Source organism: Talpa occidentalis, unplaced genomic scaffold, assembly GCF_014898055.3.
Source record: "Talpa occidentalis isolate TD23 unplaced genomic scaffold, MPIMG_talOcc4v2.1 talOcc4.17, whole genome shotgun sequence".
Lineage (NCBI taxonomy): Eukaryota > Metazoa > Chordata > Mammalia > Eulipotyphla > Talpidae > Talpa > Talpa occidentalis.
Window position 1 is genome coordinate 25,660,988 of NW_023601754.1, and position 23,620 is coordinate 25,684,607.

Genomic DNA, 23,620 nt, shown 5'->3' on the forward strand with positions numbered 1-23,620 from the left:
TCATTCATTCATTCACTTCATCAATAAAAGTTAAAATAGTGCTTGACACCCAGATTTAAGTGTTAGAACTAATTTCTTGATTAGTTTCATCAATATGACTTAGTAGCAGCTTCCAGCCTAGGGTGGGGAGGGGATTCTCACAATTGAAGTGTGAGATGGCACCTCTTGCGTTGGCAGCTGTCACCTCAGGAGGGCCACAGATTGGGGCCCTCAGAGCAGGCAAATGGCTGGATGAGCTAGGAGAAGGGGTGAATATGACTGGGCCCCAAATGCACATCTAAATTGACACATGCACCCTCCATTGCCAGTGCCATTCCTGACTTGTTTTCCATCCCCTTAAGTGCCAGATCCCTGCCTCCACTCTGCCCGTTAACTTTCCCTTGCACAGATGCAGAGCACCCAGCCAGGGCAGTCTAGAGCCCTAGAGTGCAAGTGCAGATACAGCCTTCTGACCCTAGGGATTTGAGAGAGCCCTCCCCCACTTCCCCATCTGATTCAACTTTGTTTCCCTCAGGGGATCCCAGCTCCTTCAGCAGACATTCGCCCTTCAGCACATCCCCCTGCATGTTCCCTTCCTGATATCCCAAGACTCAACTCAGTCCTTTGGAGGAATCAAGGTGTAAAAGAAAGTCTCCACTGGGATGTTGCTTCCCAGTTTAAAGGCCCAGTGCCCTTGGCCCAGCACCCACCTGAGCTGTGTGACCCGGGGGCAGGCCCACAGAAGGCGCACTTGGGGCTCTGAGTGCCCATCAGAGTCCAGGGGCTTCTTCCTGCTCATGTTCCCTAGTTGCTTCCTTGCATATGGAGTCACTGGCATCCTGGTCCAGGACTCTGGCTGACCTTCCAGTCACACCTATGAGGCCAACACTGGCTATAAGATTCTCTGCATAACTATATTTTTCTAATATTTGGTCCCTTTGTTTCTAGTGACAAATAAAATTTACACCTTTCTGAAAGGTAAAATTAGAGCTGAAAATTGAACTTTGTGAAAGCAGGAGTCAAATTTGTATTCATAACTTGATACACTGTTTTAATTTGTAGTCTCAAACCTCACCCCAAATTTAGGGATTATAGACTATTTAATGGATCCTCCTTGTGCATATTCTGGCCTGAACTTCCACTGGCTTCATGGCTCTCCCCCCCACCCCAAGTCTTATTCAGTTGACAATAGTCATGGCAGATGACCTTAGGGCCTCAAGTCCAGGTTCCAATATCTATCCTGGATGTTTTAGCTACACAATTTTGCAAAGAGGCAGGAAAGCAGAGTTGTAATTGTAACCAATAGTGCTGCACACAATTTTTGGCCTTTGACGAGGTTAAACAAAACCTCCATGAAGATATCCATGTTGCTCCTGCCTTCAAATATGCTCCCAAGACAGGAAAATTAGACTTATAAATAAATTACCATTAATTGGTTATTTCGAAACATGAGTATTCACTTTACAAAAGACATCTGCTAAGAAGCCTTAAATAACCAGCTTCCCCCAGTACAGTAAATCATATTCCATTTACAAAAATTCAATTTACTATAACCTTTTCTCGAACAGAGCTATATGATGCAAAGCAAGGCACACCTGCAGCTTTCAGAGAGTACTGGACAATTTGCTGGTTGCTCTCTTTCTCTGTGAAGAGTATCAAAAGCTCTGTTTTGCTTTTCAACCCCTTGCTCCAACCTGGTTTTTGAGCTCTCTGCTCCCTGACCCAAGCATTCCTTGTTTTGCTCAGGTACTAAGCATATCAGACCTTATTCTATGGCAAGTGGCAGAAGAGTCAAACAAATTGAATTAAGTTCAAAGGAAATTTATGCTTACGAAAGGGAAAGGTGCAGCATGGGGCTGCCTTCAGGTGTGGCTGGATCTAGGACTGTCTCCACTTTTGCTCTGTGATCAACTGCATCAGCACAGTCTCAGGCTCCTCTTACCGGTTTCTACAAGTTCTCTGTGCTCCAACTTGGTGTGGGGGTGGAGACCACAGTGTTCCAGCAGCTCAAACTTGCTATTCTTTGTTCTTTTTTAAAGATTTATTTATTTATGCATATAAGAGCTGGGGTGTAGGCCAGAGGTGCAGTGGGGGGTGGTGGTGGTGAGAGGATTCATCAGAGACAGAGTAGGGAGCAGAACAGGCAGATCTACTCAAATACATTGGTAAGGGGAGCAGCAGGCAAGACTGGAGCTCTCTGCTGTGCCATGTGGGTCAGCTCCCTGGCCTGGGGATCAAAATATGCAGTGGCTGCAGATAGCTTCATAGTGCTGAGACTTAACCCTTGCACTACCAGGGAGGCCCAACCTTGCTACTCTTGCCTATTAAAAAACCCAAGATTCATTTGGATCAGACCAACCTAGGTCATAAACCTATTTCTAATGCCAGCACAGTATCTGGAGAGAGGTGAGGCCCTCACTGGCTGGGGCCTAAGACACGAGCCTTGAGCAGATGCCCTCAAAGCAGGAAAGGGAAGGCAGGTGTTGCTGCTGGAAAAAGGGGCACAATTTTGCCAAAGCCATGTATCTGTATGGCCTTTTGGGAGAGCTTGTGGCACAGCAGTACTCTAGTTCTTTAACGGGTGTATTTAAAAGGGGATGCTGGAGGAAGTTAAGGTTGACTTGATTGGCTTTTGCCCCGGGACCAATAGTTCATGGCCCAAGATTCTGTCCCAATTTCTTTCTTTTCTTTTTCTTTTTTCCCCCATGATCAGCTCTTCCACCAATTTAGAGGGCAGTCTTTGGAAACCAGTTTTCAGGATAGTCTTTGCAGACTCATTTTTCCTGTGGTGTCTATGGCTGACAAGGCTGTTCTATGGCCTCTGTGGAGAAAGCCTCCTGCTCTCAGCCACAGAAAGCTCTTTAGCCAGGGAAGGAATGTTGCTGAGGCCCAAGCAGACTTCCCCCAAATGAAGGAGAGCCCCTTGTAGATATGAAGGCTTCTGGACCACATGCAGCTGAGAAGCTATGGTTTCCCATGAGAATCTAGATGGGACCCTGAAGCCACCCAGGCCAACTCACCCACTGACACATGGGCCTTTGCAGCTCTCTCAGCATTTTTTTTTTTCTGCTTAAAGAAGGTGGACCTGAAAGTGGCCACGATTTTCAAAGAATCACTAATTCGAGGTGATCATAGGGTTTTGCAGATTTTGGAAATTATCTTTTTGCAGTGGGAGAACTGAAGTGTGGGGTATGGGCTGGGGGGCACTGGGCCCGCCCTTCGAAAGTGTTCTGGTCCCCCCCTGCGCTCAGAGCCGGAGATGGAGATTGTGCTTCACTCTTGGGAAAAGGTAATGGCCATCTTAGTGGCTAGTTTTAACCTATTGCTACTATGGGGAGGTAGAGTTTTGTTTTTTGTTTTTTTTTTTAAAGATTTATTTATTTATTTATTACAAGCACTCGGTACAGTCAGAAGCGTGGGAGGGTGAGAGAATTCATCAGAGCCAGAGAGGGGAGCAAAACAGACTAGACTGACAAAATGCACTGCTAAGGGGAGCAGTGGGCGCAACAGGAGAGGTCTGTCGTTCCATGTGGGTCCCTCGCCAATAGCTGGGGATCGAACTGGTGCTGCAGAGGCTGCGGACAGCTTCGCAGCCCAGTGCTCAACCGCTGTACCACCGGGGAGGCCCTGGGGAGGTAGAGTTATAAGGAATAGAGGAGAGCTGGGGGAAGGAAGAGCAATCTAGAAACAAAAATAAAATGAGGGTTTTCAAAGGAGGTACAACTTCAAAGGGTAACATTTATGAATCACTCTCACTTTGGGGTACCTAATAAAAGAGGTCAGAGTCAATCTATTGTGAGAAGGGAGGTACTTTCAAGGTAGCACTGTGAGAGGCCAGGTAGTCACACAGCCACTGCTGTGCCTTGGGCAGAGGGCACTCCTCTGCACCTTGCTTCTCACCTGTGTAGGAGTTGCCGACAACTGATGGCACCATCTCAACTTTTATCCACAGCTGCCATCCGCCTGACTCACCAGCTCAGGATCCAAAGACTTCCATCAGTTTCAAGAATTCAAAAGGCTGAGGATGCTGCAACGGTAGAGGGCCCTGGTCAGAGCACCTGGCAGGTATGTCTGACCATCCAGAGGGCCATGAGGGTCCCTGCCTGCTGACTCCACATCTGGAGTCTCTGCTGAAAACGCAGTCACAGGGACCCAGCCTGCAGGCTGGGCAGGAGCAGCGAGAAGTACTTCAGAGTCTGAGAAGGAGGCGGAGAGGGAGTCGCCGAGGAGAGGCCTGCTGGGCAGAGGCAGAGCCAGGGAGAAGGGTGGTGAGGCCGAGAAATGCGGGACAAGAGCAAAAGGACCAGAGAAGCACACAGTGTGGAAACGGCCACCAAACACATGAGGTGGGGCCTTTGTCCGCTGTCCAGTCCCCTCCCGCCCCACCTAGATCCTCACTCAAAACAAGCACTGCCCTGAGTGGACTCCCAGAGATTCCAAGGCACCCAGCAAGGCTTTGGGGAACGCATATCCCACGGGCGCCGACAGGGGGCGCCGCCGAACCTCCCCACCTGCCCTCCCGTGCTACCCGACCCCTCCTCCGGGCTCTCGCGGTGGGGCGCCGCCTCCAAGCGGTGGGCAGCCTCTGCCAGGGCAGCTCAGGCCGGCGGGCAGACACAAAACCTTGGCGGCCTCAGAGTGTCGGTGCGCGCTAGCCGAGGTCCCCCAGGCTGGGAGCGCGGCCCTCCCGAGACTCAGGGCCTCCTGAGTCCGTAAGACCCAGGGCCTTAGGGTCTGTAAGGGGGTGCCCCAGACCTGGCACCCACCATCCTGGCTAAATGGGCCTGGGCACGGCGGAGGGCCCCAAAGTGGTGCAAGGATGCGCATTGGGCTCCCTGCCTCCCAAGGCCCAGGAGGGGCCGGCGACTGGAGGGTTAAAAGGCAACTGCCACCCCCATTCTCTTGGGGAGAAAGTGTCTTTTCTCCAAGTCCATATGGCCACTTCCTTTCGACCTGCTCGGCCCTGCTCGCCTCTTTGTCCGAGCTGTCACTTATAAAGAATCACTTGACTTACAATAACAGGTTCAAAAGACGACAGAGTATAATCAGTTGATCCACGAAGAATTGAAATAAAGAACACCCCACTGCTCTGGCTATCATTCCCATAGAGATAGTGATATCATTGATGTGATTGCGATGCTAATTTCTATACAAGAAAAAAAACCTTGTATTTTGGAATTTGTTCAAAGAGAATTTCAGACACATCAGATTGGAAAATAACGCAGACTGAATTCCTAAACTTTTGGGGGTATGCAGGGGATTTTGTTTTTTGTTTTTTGTTTTTTTTTTTTTTTTTTAAAAAAAAACACCACTGCAGAGATTTGGGTGGACTTTAAGAACTGCTTGTTGGGGGGAACTTATTCTTTCTCCCTCCCCAAAATCAGATGGAGGGAGAGAGAGAGAGAGAAGGAAGAGCAGGAGTTGAAGGAAGAGGTGGACGCTCTGCGTTTCCTGGGCAGAGTTAGAGGGAGCTGGCAGCAGTGACCAGGCTGGGTGCCCACCCAAAGCAGGTCACAGGCAGTGAGGTGCCAAGGCCCTGTGTCCCAAGGCAGCTAGGGCTCCTCTTGTAACTCCACCCAGCCCGCTGCGGTCTCCTCCCTGCTAAATTTTCTGTACCCCTGCCCCAGACTCTTAAGGGTCATTTGCAAGTGAGTGTCCCTTCCCCAGGAGGGGGCTAGGGGTGGGGAGGCTGGGTCTGCTTTTTCTGTATCTTTGCTTTTTATGTATTATGGTACCCTGGTTTAAAAGCCACCAGTCATGGAAGGGGAACTGTGTTTGGGCAGGCTGGAGCAAGTCTTACCTGAATCAATGTTTTAAGTGTCCCTGTGGCTTGCGTTTTGAATAATCAATCTGTCTCCATAGCTTTTTAATCATGCGCAACACAGGCCTCCCTCCCTCCCTCTCTCTCTCTCTCTTACTCTCTCTCTCCCTTCACTGCCCTTCCTTTCCTCCCACCCTCTCTGCCTCCTTCCTCTCTCCTTTATTTGTCAACTCTTTTGGATCCTGTCTTTCTGCTATTAACGTGCCCCAATGTCACATGCGAGTCTTTTCTTTAAAACAAGCTCTTCATTGGTGTATCTGGATACTTCTTTTTATTATTATTACTGAATCTTTTTTTCCCCCATAATGACACCAGGATCATTATATAATCCCATAACAAAGAGGCTTTTGAGGCACCAGCTTTTGTCAACTCTAGGACAGAGAATCCATAATTGCATTATTCAGCTCTCCCCCTCTTCTTGCCCTGGTGCCTGGCTTCACAGAAACCGAATCTCAGGCATCACTCACATCTCTACCTTGTCACCTCCCCTTATATTATTTACCAAAGCGTTTGCCTGGAGGACCAGTCTTGCAAAGTTGCCTTAAAAAAGTTATTTTGTTGGATAATTAAGTCCTGGAGCCCACCGCGTGATGATTATTCTGGACCCATAAGGCAGAGAACCTGCGTGACGTTTTTCTCGAAGTTTAATTACCGTATGCTAATTTCCTCGCCTACTACGTGATTAATTAAAATCATATTTTCATAATCATTTGGCACTAGTATTGTTTTAGAATTATCATGATCTCCTAAATAGTGTCTGTAAATAAAGTCGCCTCTAATGGCAGGCGCGGGAGGCGAGGCTGAGGACCTCTCCGTGTTTGTATCGCGGCGATTGGCAACATAACTGCCTTATTTACATTAAATACGCCACAAGGTTACAGCGCGGATCAACGTCATTTGATCGCTGATGACTCCCTTAAACGCCCGGGCTGTGACTGATTCTCCGCGTCCCGCTGTCCACCGAGATTCACCCGGGAGTTTTTTTTTTTTTTTTTTTTTTTTTTTTTCCCCTAGAAAAGAAACAAGACTTTAAATAGTTTCAGGAGCAGGTAAGAATTACGCTTTTTTTCCTCTCGCTCTTTCTGCCTTTCTCTGCTCTCCCTCGGTGGCAAATCTCTCGCTCTGTCTCTCCCGCTCGGCTGGATAAAAAATTCTTTAGTCAAAGGCAGGAATGCAAAGTAGTGACAAGCGAAGGGGCTGATATATGTCTCAGTAACGAGTCTGACAATCAGAATGGAGCTCTTGGAGAATAGATAGATTTTAATAAGTGTGTTTACATGAGCTCAAGGTCAGAAGCAAGCTGCGCTGTGTTAAATGGTTTCTTAGTTGCTAGACAGAGAGAAAAAATGGACGATCACACACCATTCTTTGTAGATTATTATATCAAGGGTTCAGTCTCTGGCTCATCAAAGCTAAATGCCGCAAGACCTATCTAGTTGCTGTGAATTATGCCAGCGCGACAATGGAGAGGGTTTTTAATGGTACAATGCATTTCACCTACCAGATAGGGGGAGGCCGAGCCGGGGATGGGGGTGTCTGCTGGGGCTGGGTGATGAGTATCAATGAACGGGGCGATTCTGAAAAGAGGCAGATGAAAATCGAGCCCGCCCTGCCCCGGCTGGGCTGGGAACAGTGCGCGGGGCTCTGCCGAGTGGGCGAGCGAGGCGCGCGAGCAGGGCGCCGGTCCCCCCTCAGCCTCGGAAAATGATCAAGTCAATCATGTGGACATGTTTCATTATTCATTGAACACAATCTTTTACAACGCTCCGTTTACGTGCCCGAGTTTGCTCCCGACGCCCGCGTTTCAATGTTTAAGGTAAGGAAAACAAAGATGGGGGGGCGCGCGGGGCGCGGCGCGGCGCGGGGGTGCCGGCGGGGGAGGCGCAGCGGGCGAGGGGGGTGGCCCCGGCGTCCGGGAGGTGGCAAAGTGAGTTTGGACTCTTGGTGTGGCTCCCCCATCCCCTCCCCCTGCCCATCTCGGCGAGGCCTGCCTCGGGGTGCCTTCGCGCCCCATCCCACCGCGATGAAAAAATACGGTCTAATTAAATATCCGCGGCGGTGACGTTGGCCAGGGGAGCTGTCAGCGGGGGTGGCGCGGAGAGGGAGAAGCCGAGGGACCCCGGGCGGCCGGGCACCCACCGGCGCCGGCGAACTTCGCCGGCCCCGCGGGACCCGCGCCCGGGCCGCGCCGCCTCCCCGGCCCGGCCCGCGGTCCCGGGACCGTTACTTTGAAAAGGAGTCGCGGGGCGCGCGCGCGGGACCCCACGCCCCGCCGCCGGCCCAGCCCGCGCCCCCGCCCGCCCGCCCGCCCGCCCGCGCGCGGCCCCGGAGCCGCTCTCCGGCCCCGGGAAACTTTCAAAAGGGCCTGGGGGGTGGGGGGCGTCCTCCGGCGACCGGGAGGCTGGGGCCGCAGAAACTTCTGCTCAAGTGACTTTATCCATTTTCTCCCCTGCCCGAGCGCGGGCTCCCCAAGCTCCCATTCTCCCCGCGCGCCGCCTCGCAGCGGGATTCCGGCCCCTCCGCCGCGGGCAGAGAGGGTAATTTGTAATTTTTTTTTTTTTTTAATCAAAGTTAGCTGATGCTTACAGCGTGGCAAACTTGCGGGCGTTGAAGGGCCGCGGAGACCTGCCATTTTGTGTTTTCATTGGCCTCCAGGGCCCGGGAGCCGGGCGAGGCCGAGGTCCGGGGTTCGGCAGGGCCCGGGTGCCAGGGTCCGAACCCGTGACCCCGGGAGAGGCCGCGGCGCCTGCCAGCGTAGGTGGCGGCCACAGCACCTGCCTCAGCCCAGCGCAGGCCTGGGGTCAAGCCCGGGGTGGGGTGGGGGCGCAAATAAAAATAAAGAAATAAATAAGTAACAGGTTATGGAGGGAACCGAGCCGGGCGGCCCTGGACTGGAGAAATGAGGCCAATCAGAGCGAGGGAGCGCGGGCGCGAGGGCTCGGGAAGGCGGGGGATCTGGAGGGGTTGGGGGGCCTCTGGGAAGAGGGCAACTTGGGGGGAATGTACCCCCCTCGCCCAGATGTATCACTGGTGTGGGGGGTGCGAGAATCTTTGCTGATGAACCTTTCTGTTTGCTTCAAGACATTATTTTCTGAAGATGAAGAATTGAGGAAAACAGTCGTAGGCGGGACCGGGATGTATTTTAGGCAAAAAAAAAAAAAAAAAAAAAAAAAAAGGGTAGGGGAGCTTTTCTTTGATGATGAGTAGGAAAGTGTTCAGATCTCGACGCGCCCATCTGTTGCAGTTTTGCAAATAATTTAAAATATAGATATCTCCATCTAGATAGATGCATGTGAAGTGGAAGGTGAAAACGCAGGCACCGGGAAGTTAGAAAAAAGAAGGAGCAGGGACTGCAGGGCAGAGAGAAATCTGCCGGCACCTCCTCCCCTCGAGCTCGTCGGAGGAAACTCCAGCAGGGTTTTCTTCGGGGACAGGTGGAAAGTTGTCTGCCCCCTCTTTTCCCACTTCTGTATTGTGAGCGTGCCTCCGGCCGCCTCTTGGCGACCGCACCCGGCACCCCGAGTTAGGTAGAGGATCTGCGTCTTCTTCCCCCGGTGGGGGTGGGCCCGGCGGGGGGGTGGGGGCAGCAGCCCGAAGCTGGGGGGTGCCCAGAGGCGCAGGGCGGGGTCGCAGCCCCGCACGCCGGTCGCCACCGCGACTGGGTTTTGTTTGCTGGATATTGTTATGTCTAACGAGTGCCTCACAGGAGACGTGATTTGTCAGGCGCCTTCGTTTTCACTTTAGCAGAAAATACGGCGGCCGCGCTGCGCGCTGGCCTGCAGGGCCCGGCGCGCGGCGTGGCCCGGGGCGCGGCGGGGGCGCGGGGGCGCGTGCGGGCGGCCGCGGGGCACCGCCTGGGGCCGTGGGCCGGGCGGGGTGGGTGCGCGCGCGGGGCCGGCCTCGGGTTCCTTCTGCGCCTTCTCCCGGCAGCCGGCGCCGCGGCCGCTGTGCAGTTTAGCAGAGAGCCGACAGGGGCCGCGTTTGCTGAGCGCATCCCGCCGCCGGGCAGCTCGGGCAGCTCGAGCGGGCGGCCGGGCTCGGCTAGCGGGTGTAGACGCCGGGAGGGGGCGGGCGGGCGGCCGGGGGCGCGGGAAGCCAGGCTGGCCCGAGCGCTGGCCGCCCCCCGCTGGGGTCCCCCCGCGTCCCCGGCGAGCCGGGCGGTCCCTGGAGCCCTGGCCTCCGCGCCCCAGCCTGGGCTTAGGTGAACTTGGGGTGGGGTGAGCGTGCGTTCCTCTGTGTGCCTGGGGGTGGGGAGGGGGGTGGGCTGCAAACGCTCCGTGCTGCTGCCCAGTTTGATATCAGCAACTGGATTTTGACTTTAAGGTCGGCTTTGCTCACTGCTGGGGTTGGGAGGGGGCGATCTTTTCCCATCACTCACATCTTTGTTCATTGTTCACTGAGTGCAAGGCAGCCGACTTAAAGAGACGAAAGAGAGGAAAAACGGTGGGGGGAGAGAAAGAGAGAGGAAAAAAGAGGGGGAGCAAGAAGAGGGAAGGAACAGAGGCGTGGGGAGAGCGCCCCCGCCTCGCCCGGGTCGGGTAGGGTGGGGAAACCGTAAACCCGCGCGCCGAGGGTCGCCGGGAAAGTGGACATTACCGCTTTAATTAACTTCGAGATGCTCCGGCGGCGGGACCTGGCGTAGCCGTGACGCGCCCCCATAAATCTGCCCGGCCGGGGGCTGCGCGGAGAACTCGCTCGTACAGTAGCGGCGTCAGACCCAGCGCGCGCCTCCCAGTCCGGCGCCCATTTGCATAATTGGATTTTTTTTTTTTTTTTTTGCCTCCTTCTTCCTCCCTGAAACTTGTTTGAAAACCCAACTGAAAACCGCGACGACCTGCACGCTCAAAAGCGAGTGCCAAGTAAGTGCCCCGCCGTGGCCTCGGCGTGCCCCGAGGTGAGCGCGCAAAGCCGGTCGTCTAGGTGCCCGGGAGCCGCGCGCGGGCGGCCGGGCGGGCCTCGGGTGAGGGCTGCTCGCTGGCGGGAGGATCGCAGCCGCGGGCTCCCCGGCCGCCCGCCCGGCTGGCAGCTCGCACAACTTTTTTCCCCCTCAGTTTCCCGACTTTGCGGGTCAGGTGAGGCGTTGAGGCCCCGCGTCTACCTGGAGCGAGCTTCGGGGGGCGAGGTTTGGGGCGCGCGGTGGAGTTGGGCATCTTGGGGTCCGGGCAGTCGGTCCCTGCCTCGGTGGAGGGCAGAGCGGCTGGCGAGCCAGAAAGCAGGGACCGCTGCTCTTCGCGCCGCGCTGCGCCGCGGATGCAGCTCGTCGCCAAATGTCTCCCCCATTATTTCTAAGGTTTGTGTCTCTGACTGAGTGTGCGTGTGTGTGTGTGTGCGTGTGTGTATGTGTGTGAGAGCGAGAGAGAGCGAGAGAGAGCGAGAGAGAGAGAGAGAGAGAGAGAGAGAGAGAGAGAGAGAGAGAAAGCAGTGGCTGTGCTTTAAAAAGAAAGAAAAGCAACCCAACCGAAATAAGAGCAGGCAGAGCCTCTGCCTTCGCTTGCCCCCCATTTCTCCAGCATCGTTTATTTCTGTTGCTGGAAGCAGTGCAGCGCTTCTTTGCTAAAGACAGGGTCATGGAGAGATTGACAATTCCGTTGGAAATGCCATAAATTCCACAGCCAAAAATGTAGCTGCGTTCATAAAATATCAACCCTTGCCTGTCGAGGAAAGTGGCTTTATAGTATCTCAAATTTTATTAAAGATACATAATATATTATTATTTGCAGTGTTCAGATCCTGGGGGGAAAGTCAATTTGCTTGGGAAAAAGGAGTTCTTGTTTGCTTGGGAACTTGCTGGGGGCTGGGCCCACTACCCGGCCTGGAAGGGGCAGGGTACTCAGCTTTCTGCCTGGGGAGTCACAGGGGGGCAGCCCCCGGCAGCCCCCTGGCCTCTGCTTGGGGAGAGCCTAGGGCTCTGGCTGAAGGCTGCTTTAGTTATGATGTCATTCTGATAGCAGAGTGCAAATGTCTCCTGATTCCACCATTAACCGCCTGGCTGATTTGCTTGGTAATGATAGCACTGACGTCCAGCGCTTTGACAAATGCAGGCCAGCAGAGCCCTAAGAATTAACTTTCCCCCCACTGAGGAGGGAGCAAGCCGCCTGAAGTCTGACCACCGGGCCCCTGCCTTTGAACTTGGTAGTGCCTGGTGCAGGCACTGACATGGATGACAGCCTCCTGGACTGAGGGGACCTATGTTTTGCCAAAGTTTGGAGAACTTTTAGAAGGCTTTGACTTCCAGAATATTCTGAATCCGGTAAAGCTTGAATCCAGTTGTGTCCAGGCAGACATTTGGAGCTGCTGAATGCCTGGGACCCCAGGTCTCTCTGGGGCCATAACATGGAAGAAGGGATTGTGACATCTGCTTCCTACCTCCAGTGACTTTATGTTAATATCTCTGCAAATAAACTGGATTTAGTGTGGATTTTTAAATAGTGTACAATGATTTAAGATTTCTTTTGATTTACTGTTCAAATGAAATTTGCATAAATGTGTTGAAAATGAACTTAACATCTGGGCACATGAAAAAAGGTTAGTACCTCATATGTCATCCACAGAGAAAGTCTCTAAAATGCTTTCACCCTAAACTAGGTTGGGGGAAACAGTTCCTGGAGACAGACATGGTAATTATGGAAAACCTGAAGAAAGTGCTTTCAATAAATTTGCATTCTCTTGGACCACTGCTCTGAAAACTCATCTTGTTCTGTGCCTGGAGTGCTTAACTTCTGAGCAGGCTTGAGATCCTCACAACTCAGCAAGTTAACTGCTGGCTGGGGCTGTCTTCACGGAAGACTTGGGGCGGGCAGGGAGTGACAGTCACGCTGTTCTGGTCCAAGCCCGAGGCCAGTAACCCCCATTACGGGAGAGGGCAGGGAGGTGGCCAGGATGTGCGGCCCAACTCACCACACTTGCCCATGGGGTGCTGAAGGCAGTGCTGAGATGTGGAATCATTGTCTGCTGAGCCCCAAAAAGCTGACCGATTAGGTTGCCTACTCTGCCTTAGGTAACCAGAGAAATTTCCATCAGCTCAGACCTATAAAATCCACGAGCCCATTCAAATGAACTCTGAACTCCATTTTACTTTTTGAGCAAGACAAGCTTATCTCTGGCGTAAGGAAATCAGAGTTAAACCGCCTTCCCCAAATGTGGTTGCCTTTTGCTCAAAAGTTGGCTGTGAATGGCACAGGTGTTTTTAAAGTGCCTTGAATGGAAGGGGAAAAAAAGACAGCGATGATGCTCATGAGAATATAGATGAACTTATTTATTTTTTTTGAAGAAGATCATAAAAGAAGAAAGCAAATAGATTTATTTTTCCAGTTTGAATGAGGACAATTATAGCTTTTTAACATCTTTGGATTTAGTGTTTTTAATAAGCTCTTTAAGTAAGCTGAAATATCAGCTTGCATTTTGTTCTCAGCATTATTTAAAGTGAGACTTGATACAAGTTTAAAAACAGAAGTGAGCTTTCTGCAGGTCAACTTTAGTCCATGTTGAGGACAGAAGTCCCTGCAACGCCTCTGCCAGGACCAGAGCAGGTGAGTGCTTAGCCCTGCTTCATCCTGTCTCCAGGTGAGGCCTTAGATTCAGTTAGAAGGCCCCTGGGGTCAGGTGGCCTGACCAGTCTCTGAGGTATGAGGCTGGGTGCTGGGGTCTGGAAGCAGGCACAAGTTTGCAGCTAGGAGACTCCTCTCTGCTGGGAGGGGGGGCTTGCTTACGAGCCCAGGGGCTTTCTCTGTGCCGCCACACCTGCCCTGCTGCTGTGTGCCCATTCCTGGCTGTGCCATGCAGTGTGAGGGAGGGGCTGGATCACCAGGTGGGGGCTCTGCATTTGACCTGCTGATGTGGCGCCTGGTTGGGAGTTGTGGGGAGAGAGGGCTTTTGTTAAAGAGGGGAATCGATTGTTCAGGTTCCTCCCTATGACTGTCAGGGCCACTGTCATATTCCTCTTGGTGGCTTTAAGTGGCCTGAGAGGAATGAGCAGCCCAGCTAAGCTAGGGAGTCATCTGTGCTCAGGCCCAGCTAAGCCAGGGAGTGGCCCCACTGAGGTCTCAATTGTGATGAGGCTGGTGTGTGTGTGTATGTGCACGCGCATGTGCTAGTGCATGCATCTGTGTATGTATGCTTGGGCTGGGGGAAGCTGATGCCTGCTAGAAGCACCTGTTCTGAGATGATTTCCTTTTCACCCTCAATTGAACTACCCAGGGTAGATTAGAGAGTCTCTAAGTGTATGTGTGTGGTAAAGGGCTGGAGGCTAAAATAGCTGGAGGACTCAGATACTAGAGGGAACCACACGCCCTCTGTTCCTGGGGGAATGCAGGTCAGCTTCTGAGATTCTTTTCTCTTTTCCCCCAAAGAAGGCAGATGTGAGTGGAAGCCAGCTCAGGGATGGGGGTCACTCGGCAAGCCACCTGCCTGTGCCTGGGGTGGGAGTGGGGTCTTCCTGCCAGTTTATGCCATCGCCTGCTTCTGTTACCCATCTGCTTTGGGTGGTCATTATGGAGAGGCTGATTTGAGCTGGTTCTCATGGCAGCTTGAGAATCCCCCACTTTCACTTTTTAAAAATCATTGTTGACCTTTAGTCTTTCTCTTAGGTTGAGAGTTTTGCTACTGCAAAAGGCATGTAGTACTTGACTTTTCACAGCCTTTGAGTGTGTTGGAGGTCTGGTTTAGCTGGCCTGAGAGACAAGATTCAAGGTGAGGTCTTTGGCGGAACTTTTTTAGACTAGCCTGAGCATTACTGCTCTAGACCAGGGTTTCTCGACTATGGTGCTATGGACATTTCACGTGTGTGGTGTCTGTCCTGGATACTGTAGGATATTTAGCAGCACCGCTGACCTCCACCCGCTAGATTCCAGTAGCACCCCAGTTATGACAGCTGAACTTATCCCTCTGGGGGAGATCTGGCTCATTTCCCTGCCCCCCCCATGTGCCAGACCTTGTCCAAGTCATTTCAGGAGGCACAATAAGGACCCACCATCCGGGAGTCCACAGGCTGGTGGGGAGACAGTTGTGCCCTAGTGCCCCGAGACGACTGGAGGTTGGATGAACCTTGGGGTCTGAGAGAAGGTCCCCCTTCTGTACTGGAAAAATAATGAGTAACTGGAGTGAAGGTTGGGGAATCAATTCTAATCATTTTTAAACCAATCACCCCCTGGAGGTGGTCCTGCAGGTGCGAGCTGTTTCTGGGCTCTGACAGTGACACTGCTTAGCTCTAGGTGTCCTGCTGGCAGGGGGGCGATGGTTTACTTTTGAGCACTTAATATGTGGTAGGCATCGGTTCTAAGCACTGTATTTGTCCCAGATTTCAGGAAGGGTCAGTGATGGGGTAGGGATTAGAACCCAGCCAGTCTGCCTGCCTCTAGAGTTGGCATTCAACCTCTCTGCTGCTATGAGCACCTGCCTCCCCTCTTCCTGCTGCCCTTCCTGGGGGCACGCTCACTGCAAGACCCTGTCATTTCACCACTGACCAGGATACCACCCACAGTATCCTGACGTCAGATTTGGGGGCAGGCTCAAGAGGTCCTGAACAGCCAAAGCCAGCCCTTTGGGGGACAGAGGCCTCCAGGAGGTGGTGGCAGGAAGGTCATGCAGGTAATCTGAAGATACTAAGAGATGTAGGAAGGAAAATTAGTTTATAGGGTTTCCCCCTCCTGTACCTACCTATTCTTAGTCTGTAGCTTTACAATGAGAAAATTAAGTGCCGTTTTGACACAGGAAAAATGATCACCGTAGGCTTGAGCTGACATTAACCTGAAAGTTTTCTATCAAGGCATTATGGCTTTGATTACCTGAGCAGTGTTTAGCTGGGTCTTTGATTATGGGGCTGGGCAGGGCTCCTGGGGAAGGTGTTTTTGTCTCTTCCGCTCCCTGCTGGTGCTCAGTCTGGATGCTGGTGACTTCATCCCACACCTCACCTTTTTAGTCCATTTGGGGCCATCAGCTCCTTCAGATTTTTCTAGCCTTTTATTGTTTTGTTACTAAATCACACACACATACGTACACACACGCACACACACACACACAGGATAAAGTAGTTCTAGTTAGAGTGTAAACGCCAATCCATAGAGTCCCCAACATTGAGATTAATCACAGAAATGCCCATTCAGCTTTAATTATAACGATGTTCATTCTCACTTGCTTGTCTGAAGTTCCAACATAATACTCTTCGATCTGGATGGGGTTTGGGTTCCTGGGAAGGGTCGACGAAAGCCCTCAGGGGTTCGTGGTAATTCAGTGAACATTTATGTTTGTGATTTCCTGGCACCTGTGCGCAGGGTGCTGGGCTCCAATATCTGCAGTGGCATCTGTTGGTTGCTTGCCTCATGCCAGGCCCTGCCTTGTGCACCTTACTTAACCACCCAGGGAAGTGCATCCCTCCGTGTGTCACCAGTGGGCAGACCGGGGAGGGGGACAACTTGTTGCAGCCAAGCTGCGCAGGGTGGTGAGGGGGATGTGAAGGCCTGTGTTGGCCTGGCCTGGACGCCTGCCTCCCACCCAGACTCAGAGGGGACTGATAAAATCATCCAAGGTCATCTCAGCCCACCTTGACTGTGGAGGTTTAAATGTGAAGGGAACTTGCTGCTCGGAGAACATATGAATTGTTGTAAAATTTTTTTTCAAGAGGGAGGAAATGTTTGGCAACTGCATCAGCTAAACTGTATCAACTCTAGAGATGCAAACAGCTCACCACAGAGATATTCTATATAAAATTTTATCTCTTTGAATAGCTTGATTATTTAATTTTATCTTTCAAAATATCTAGAAACATTTATCCTATTGACTAGAGAAAAAAGTGGCACAAACGATTTTTTTGTCCTTTAAAAATTTTTTTTTTAATTCTCTATTGAAATCTATTAAAGTCAAGTCAGGCAAAGCCTTCCAAATTATTACAGAAAGGCTGTCGTTTCTCTGAAGCCTATTGCAGGGGGTGGGGGATGCTATTGAAATTACAGCTAAAGTGCTTTAATTATTTTGCTTCTTCAACTAGGGCTCCCAGTTTGGGGGTGTAATCTGTGGATGCCAAGTGGCTATTTCAGCAGCCTTAAATCTGCACGGAGCAGAGAGCGCCTCTCTGATGAAACATGGCTGGGTCTGCTCATTAAACTCGGGCGTGATTCCTGCTGCATAGAGGAAACTTTACTCCAGACCTTTCCACGGAGGAGGGGAGGCTCTGGCTGGTGGCCACCCCATTCTGGTAGCCCAGGAAGAGTTCAAAAGGTGGCAAATGTAGTGTGGGAATGTGGGGAGGGAGCAAAGCGGCCACATGCCGACATGAAAGGATTTAATCCGTGCAGCTGAAATCTTCTCTGATGGTGGAGGGCGCTTGGTGCTGGTCGGAAGAGCTGCTCCCTCTCACCCAGGACCGCCAGCCTCTGCACCCCAGCTCTGCCCTGGGGACGCCACAGCCCTGCCCCCCACTTCCCGCCCCCCCCCACCCAAGCGCGGGTGGACTTTGGACGCACCTTTTCTTAAGCAAAAACCCAGACATTCTGTCTGTGATTCTTTTTGGAGATCATTGATTTGACAACTTAATATCTATTTTCTCTGTGTTTTTTGTTTTGTTTTCAGTTTTCCCCCTCGATTTCCTCCTTTTCAGCTGTTTCACTCTGCATAAACACGCCTTCTGAAAGTATGTTGAAAAAGCTTCTGTTAAAGTTTGGTGGGGGGGCATCAAAAATTTAGTTCCTTTTAAAATTCATATCTAGCATATTTTGGTGGCAGAAGAAACACAGTCAGATGTCAGGGAGCATTGGCGTCTCCAATGTATCCATTAAGGCTGGAGGCAGCAAGGGCTCCTTTACAAAGTGCACAGTGGTTTTGTCAGTGCCAGATAGTGATGGGCTCAGCGGGTCTGGCCCTCTGATTGGCATTTCCCAATGGTGGTGATACGGGCAGGCTGTTGGGGAGATGCCATGCCACGCTGTTGGCATGTTTATTCTTCAGGAATGGCTGTCTGGTGAGGTCAAGTAATACATTCCAGATAGTAGAGCATGCACCATTTTCAAAGTCTCTCAGAAGCCCTGGCTGCCTTTTGACATTCTGCCCTGTTATCTTACCGGGACCAGCAACTAGATCCTCATGTTTCCCTTGTCTCAAAAAGTTGATAGGAACTAGCATGGTGGGAGATTTTTTTTTTTTTTTTTTTTTTTTGCAGGTCCTGCCTGAATTAGGAGCCTGCCTGGTGAAAAAATACCAGGCCCACGTGTGGATCTTGGGCACGATGGGCTCTGCTATTAAAACTTTTTCTCCCTTTGCATGATAATATTGCTCAGATAAAATTCATGTAATTTTGTGTGTGATCTCTAAATACCACCTTCAATAAAATAATTTGTTCATTGATCTAAAGAATGAGTGGTTTCCAGCTGCTTCATTCCTCAGGACAGACTTTAGAGTTGGGATCTGTCCCTTTGCCTCCCTCCTGGTGGAGGCTGGCCTCCCGTGGAGGTCATTGTGAAGGGGCCTGCAGCCTTGGGGGGGGGGGGCTCATTTCTCCAGGAAACAGAGGGCTGAGCAGAATCCAATGCAAAATTCTTATATAATGGCATGTGTAGCTACTTGTGCTCATCATCTCCATCTCAAAGGCAAGCAGATCAAATTGTTGCTGGACTGGGGAGCCAAGGAGATCCTCCTTTTATTAATCTGCATTGTCAGCCAACCATTAACCCTTAGATTAACGCAAGCAAACATGTATTTTCCCACTTTCTCTAGACCATTGCTCCAGAAGGAGGAAGGTCTCAAGGGGATTCTTTGTGTGCATTTTATTTGTAATTGCATTTTTTGCAAGGGTTACAGGGTACATGCATTGCTTGATATATCAAGTCCGTAAGTTAGTTTTTTTGCATAATTTAATTTGGGGCATGTTCCCTCCCTCATTCCATGATTAGGATGCTTATTTCATTGAGCTGCAAGCATCAAGTTTGTAAATGAGCAAGAGCTAGAAGCATCTTTTTTTTTTTTTTTTTTTTTGGTTTTATTTTTAAGTAGCACAACACAGTGATCAAGAGCTCAGGGTCAGTCAAATGGGATCAAGTTTGGCATCTACCCCCCACTTGCAAGCTGTTTGTGAGCGGGGCATTTCTATCTTTAAGTCTTAGTCTTCTCATCGGGAGAATTGGAATAATTCTACCTCCCTAATTGAGTCATCAGGATTAAAAGAGAAAATGTTTGAATTGTGAACCCAGAGACCAGTGATGCAAAAAATGGCCAGCTTATTTTATTACTTATTTTATACATTTTGTCAAATATTTTTTGAAATGGAAACCACCAAAAACTATGGGCATCAATCATTTGCAGGGTGTAGTGGAGAAGTGTCATTCCTCCTTTGTTTGCCTGACTGGTCTTTGGAGTTATTTACCTGGAAATCAATAAGTATCAGCTGATTGATTTCCTATATGTTTCAGAAGATGCATTTTAAAGGGTCAGCTGAGTTCATGCCGGGCTTGGGGAGGGGTGGGGTTTAAGTCTTCATTAAACAAACATTCTCACTTGAATGCATCATATGTTATCACTATGTTTTCAAGTTATATATTTGCACATTTGTGCGCACACGCACTTACACATACACCCCCCCCCCCTGCAATGGTGACTGGAGTCTTGGTGAGGATATGATGGGGCTTGCTCTTTACCCTTTCTCTGGAATAAAACCAAAAGTCCTGAAGAGGTACTGTCATTCATTCTTGCAATCATTCACTCATTAATCTATCTATTTAAAAATATGTATTAAGTACATTCTGAGTCCTAGGCTGGATTGGCGGTGTGACACGAGCAAAATCGTTTGGAACTGTTGTGTCAGGACAAACCAGAAGTGAAGATGGTGATGGTTTCTTAGGTTCTGGGTTCCTGATTAAACACACACGTAGGTAAATATATAAGAGACTAGCCTAACTTGTTAGGTTATTGGTGCATACTTACATGTTGATTTCAAGGAAGTCTAACATTTTAGCTTCAAATCTAAGATTAATGAACTAAATCTGAAACCATTGCATTCAAGATGAGCCACCTGAGAGAGAGATGGGGAATTGAACGAGACTCCTCCACTTTTTCCCACAAGGGGCAGAGGTGCAATTCTGGGTTGACATCCCCTCACTGGAGGGGACCCCAAATCTATGGCAAAAGGGAAATGCTAGCCATCTTGCAAAGTGGACAATACCTTCATGATGCTATGTTAAGAAGCCGGATTGCATCTTCCTGGGAGAAATTTGAAACTAGTATCAGGTTCTACAAATAAGTCTCTACCATTTACTGAGTACCAATTACACTGGAGACCTTATGCTTAAAATAAATGCTGTCACTGAATATAATCCTTAGAATGCTCTCTGCCTTTTGATGGAGACAGGGAGGCTTATCCATGTGCTATGACTTGTCCAAGGTCATGCATCTTGTAGCTAGCAGTGCTGAGCTCTCTCTGAATGGAGCTTATATCTGTCATGTGTAGGCTGTATTGGGCTGGGGCTCTTATTATCTGGCCTGCACCTTCTTAGGAAGGGAATATTCTAGCATCAATAAAGTCATTGCAGAATCAAGGCTCATGGCATAGACATACTTTTAGTTGCTGAGAGTCTATCATATTCATTCCTTTCTTGGACCCTAAAGGGTGAGACTTTCTGAGCATTGCTGAGCTCAAGAACCATTTCTTTTCTTAAGGTGGAGTGATGGGTAAGGGGAACAGAGCCCAACTTACCTGGTTCCCCACTCTTCTTAGCCTTCTTGGCCATGTCACCATGCACTGCAGGTCATTCTCTTCTATTTGTCCATCCTGCAGATAGTTACTGCGTTGGCCCTGGGCTTGACATCTGTAGCTCCTGCAGCTCTAGAGAGAAACACAAGCATATTTTTCATCTCAACTGTACCATGAGACTATGGAGGAAGAGAACAGAAGTTTGTGGGGAAGCTTCCTCTTCAACTAGGTCAGTGACATTCTTGAGGACCAAGGGTAAGAATGAGCCAGTAAAGCAAAGGGTAGGTGACATTTCCAGGAATAGCATGTGCAAAGGTCCTGAGGTTGGAAACAACTTAATGGCATGAGGAGGAAAAAGAAGGTCAGCATGGCGGCACTGTGTCCAGTGTGGTTGTCTCTCTTTGCATGGGGCAATCTCTTCCCATCCCTCACTCTGCTATGAGCACAGCCTTGTGAGGGGCACTGCCTGCTGGAAATGTCCACAGCCATGATGGCCTTTTCCACCCAAAGGCAGTACCTTCCTTTAGGTGACCCTTCCCTCTTGTCCTCCATCCAGTCTCCTTCCTATACAAATCATTTATCTGTTCTACAAATATCCACTGAATGGCTACCCTGTGCCAGTCACATAGAGAAACTAGAAAATAAATTTAGCTGCATAGGCAAAAGATTATAAACTCTTACAAGGGATTCACAAAGGATTCTGGAGTGCCTTGCTTCCCTCTGCCCACTGTCTCCAGTCCCAACTTTAGGGGTGGGAACAAATCCTTATTATCATGGAAAAAATCCTCAGTTTTGTTCCATGTACTTGTTTATGCTTTGTGCAGCCTCAGAGGAGAGAGGGTGCGTCTGGAGTTCTGCACCTTCTTTCCTGTTGGTGTGTCCTCCTTCTCCCTTGTTGGTGACTGCAGCGGCTCCACCTACTTCCTTCCATCCTTTTCCATTCTGTTGAAATTGACTGCTCCTCACATCAGCAGGGTGCAGCCTGCTGGGGTGATGAGGGAAACTCCACCACGGGGATCCTTGGTCCCACAGGACACCTTGACTTTGTACTCTATTCAGCTATTTTTTTTTTTTCAAGAGGTCTTCACCTCTCAACTCTTTCTGGGGTTCATGAACGTCTCCCCCTTTCAGGAAGGGATGTGTTGGTGGGATAACTAAGTGCTTGTTTATGTCACTGTATGTCCAAAGAGGGCTTCTGGATGTAGCTCTTGGAAGTGCACATTTGTACTGCCTGCCTGGCCCTTTTGATTCATTGCTTCTATGATTTCAGTGGTAACTTTTGAATTTAATTTTTTAGTGGAAAATGAAGTATGTCCTGGCTCTTTGGATACTGAACTTTTTTTCCTCATCATTTGGTTTTAAATGGTTAAGTAAATTTCATTAAATAACTGTAAACATTCCAAATAGTCCTGCATACATATCGTATTTCACACCATTGTAACTTCGATGTAAAATATTAAAATGTAAATGACTCAATAGAAAAATTATGGAAACAAATGCATGACTTTTATTACACTTTCAGAAAGTTGCTTAAATATTTCCCTTTCCTTAGGAAAAACTATGATGAATTAAGAGAAAAGATGTTTATGGGCTCTCTAAAAAATAATCCTTAAGAATGAAGAAATAGATTTTGGTAAACAGCAGTTCACCTAATTTTACCTGTTCATCTCCGTGAATATATGTTGGTTATTGTTCATTCATCTTTGATTATTATAAAGTAAGCTCTGTAAGCATGGGTATAATCTTTTAAAATTTAATTCCTAATCTTTAGCTGGAATAGTATTTTTACCCTAGTATATAGGTATAGATTTAAATTTATTTATCATATTTTATGTAATTTTAATCACCAATTCTTCTTTTTCCTCTTAAGTAATATTTCAGGTTTTAGTGAAAATTGTCTGGGAAGCTTTTGGTATTTTACTTTTGACTCTCATGCCTTTCCGTGTGCTTCTCCAGTATTCATCTTGAAAAGTAACTCTAATTCCTTTGTCATAATAAATAGCAAATAATTTAATAATAGAAAACAGTAACTCTAATAAGAATTATACTTTTCTCCAAGAGTGCCAACAATAGGTAGGATAAAATAAAAATCAATATTTTGACAGTGTTCTATTATGTCTGGCTCATTAATTTATAGAAAACTTCTCTCTTTTAATCCTAAATCACAAATTGTCAACAAATAGTAGTTTTAATGTCTACATTCATCCCAGTGCATTTAATGTTTAGCAAGTTATTTTTGGAGGAAAATGATTTTTGATTCTGCAGATGTATAGAGATTGCATTGTGTAGGTTTTTGTCTTAGGGAACAATGAAAAAGTTTTGCCATGCGATTTGTATTCAAGAGATGGTTCATTTCAAATTCCAGTTCAGCACAATACTATGTTTTTTTTCATATAAATGAATATATATGAATGCATATCTATATATGAATGCATACATCTATGTATGTATGTGTGTAGCCATGTCTATGTGTTTGCATATATACATATCATTGTCCTGTTTTATTTTCTGTATGTACACACACACAAACACACACACACATACACACACTCTCTCTCTAGAAGGCCATGCTCATTAATTTCACTCAAAGTTTCATGTAGATTCTTCTTCTTTTTGAAGAATCTGGAGTTTGTGATTTCCGAGTACCGATTGCCAGTTGATTTAGGTCAATGCTAGCACTTATTCAGGCTCCTATTGACTCGGGGCACGTGATATAAGTGATTGATCCACCTTAGACACAGGATTGCTAATTTTCCATTGTAACGGTCCTCTCTACCCAGCCCATTCTTCATCACCTCGAGATCTTCAAACTGTGTTTAAGGTTACGCCATGCCCTGCCCCCAGGTTCTGTGCTGTTACATTAATGCAGAATTACATCTCTCACTTGTGCAAAAAGTATTTGTAGCAGGACTGCCTGTCCTCCTTTGTTTTCCAGACATCACAAACGCCTGGGATTTAGAATAGCAGATAATAACATACAGTGCATATTATTGATGCTGCTTTAATTGTCTTATTGACAACTCACTTGAACTTGGAGAAGCATGCTAATATTTATCATCCTGTGAACTCATGTGCATTTTCTTGACTAAAGCCATAATTACAGAAGAATTCAAAACTCAGACGTCTGCCTGTAACTGCCTCACCTTTTC

At 49.0% G+C, this 23,620-nt stretch overlaps 1 protein-coding gene across 1 annotated transcript in view; it reads left to right on the plus strand.

Annotated features, from left to right (window-relative positions):
• Window positions 1-7,473: 7,473 nt before the first annotated feature.
• Window positions 7,474-23,620, plus strand: part of ZNF536 (zinc finger protein 536) — a 424,122-nt gene continuing 407,975 nt past the window's right edge. Inside the window, exon 1 of the mRNA XM_054697056.1 lies at window positions 7,474-7,616. The gene's annotated coding sequence lies outside the window, so the exon portion shown is untranslated. The remainder of the gene's footprint in view (window positions 7,617-23,620) is intronic.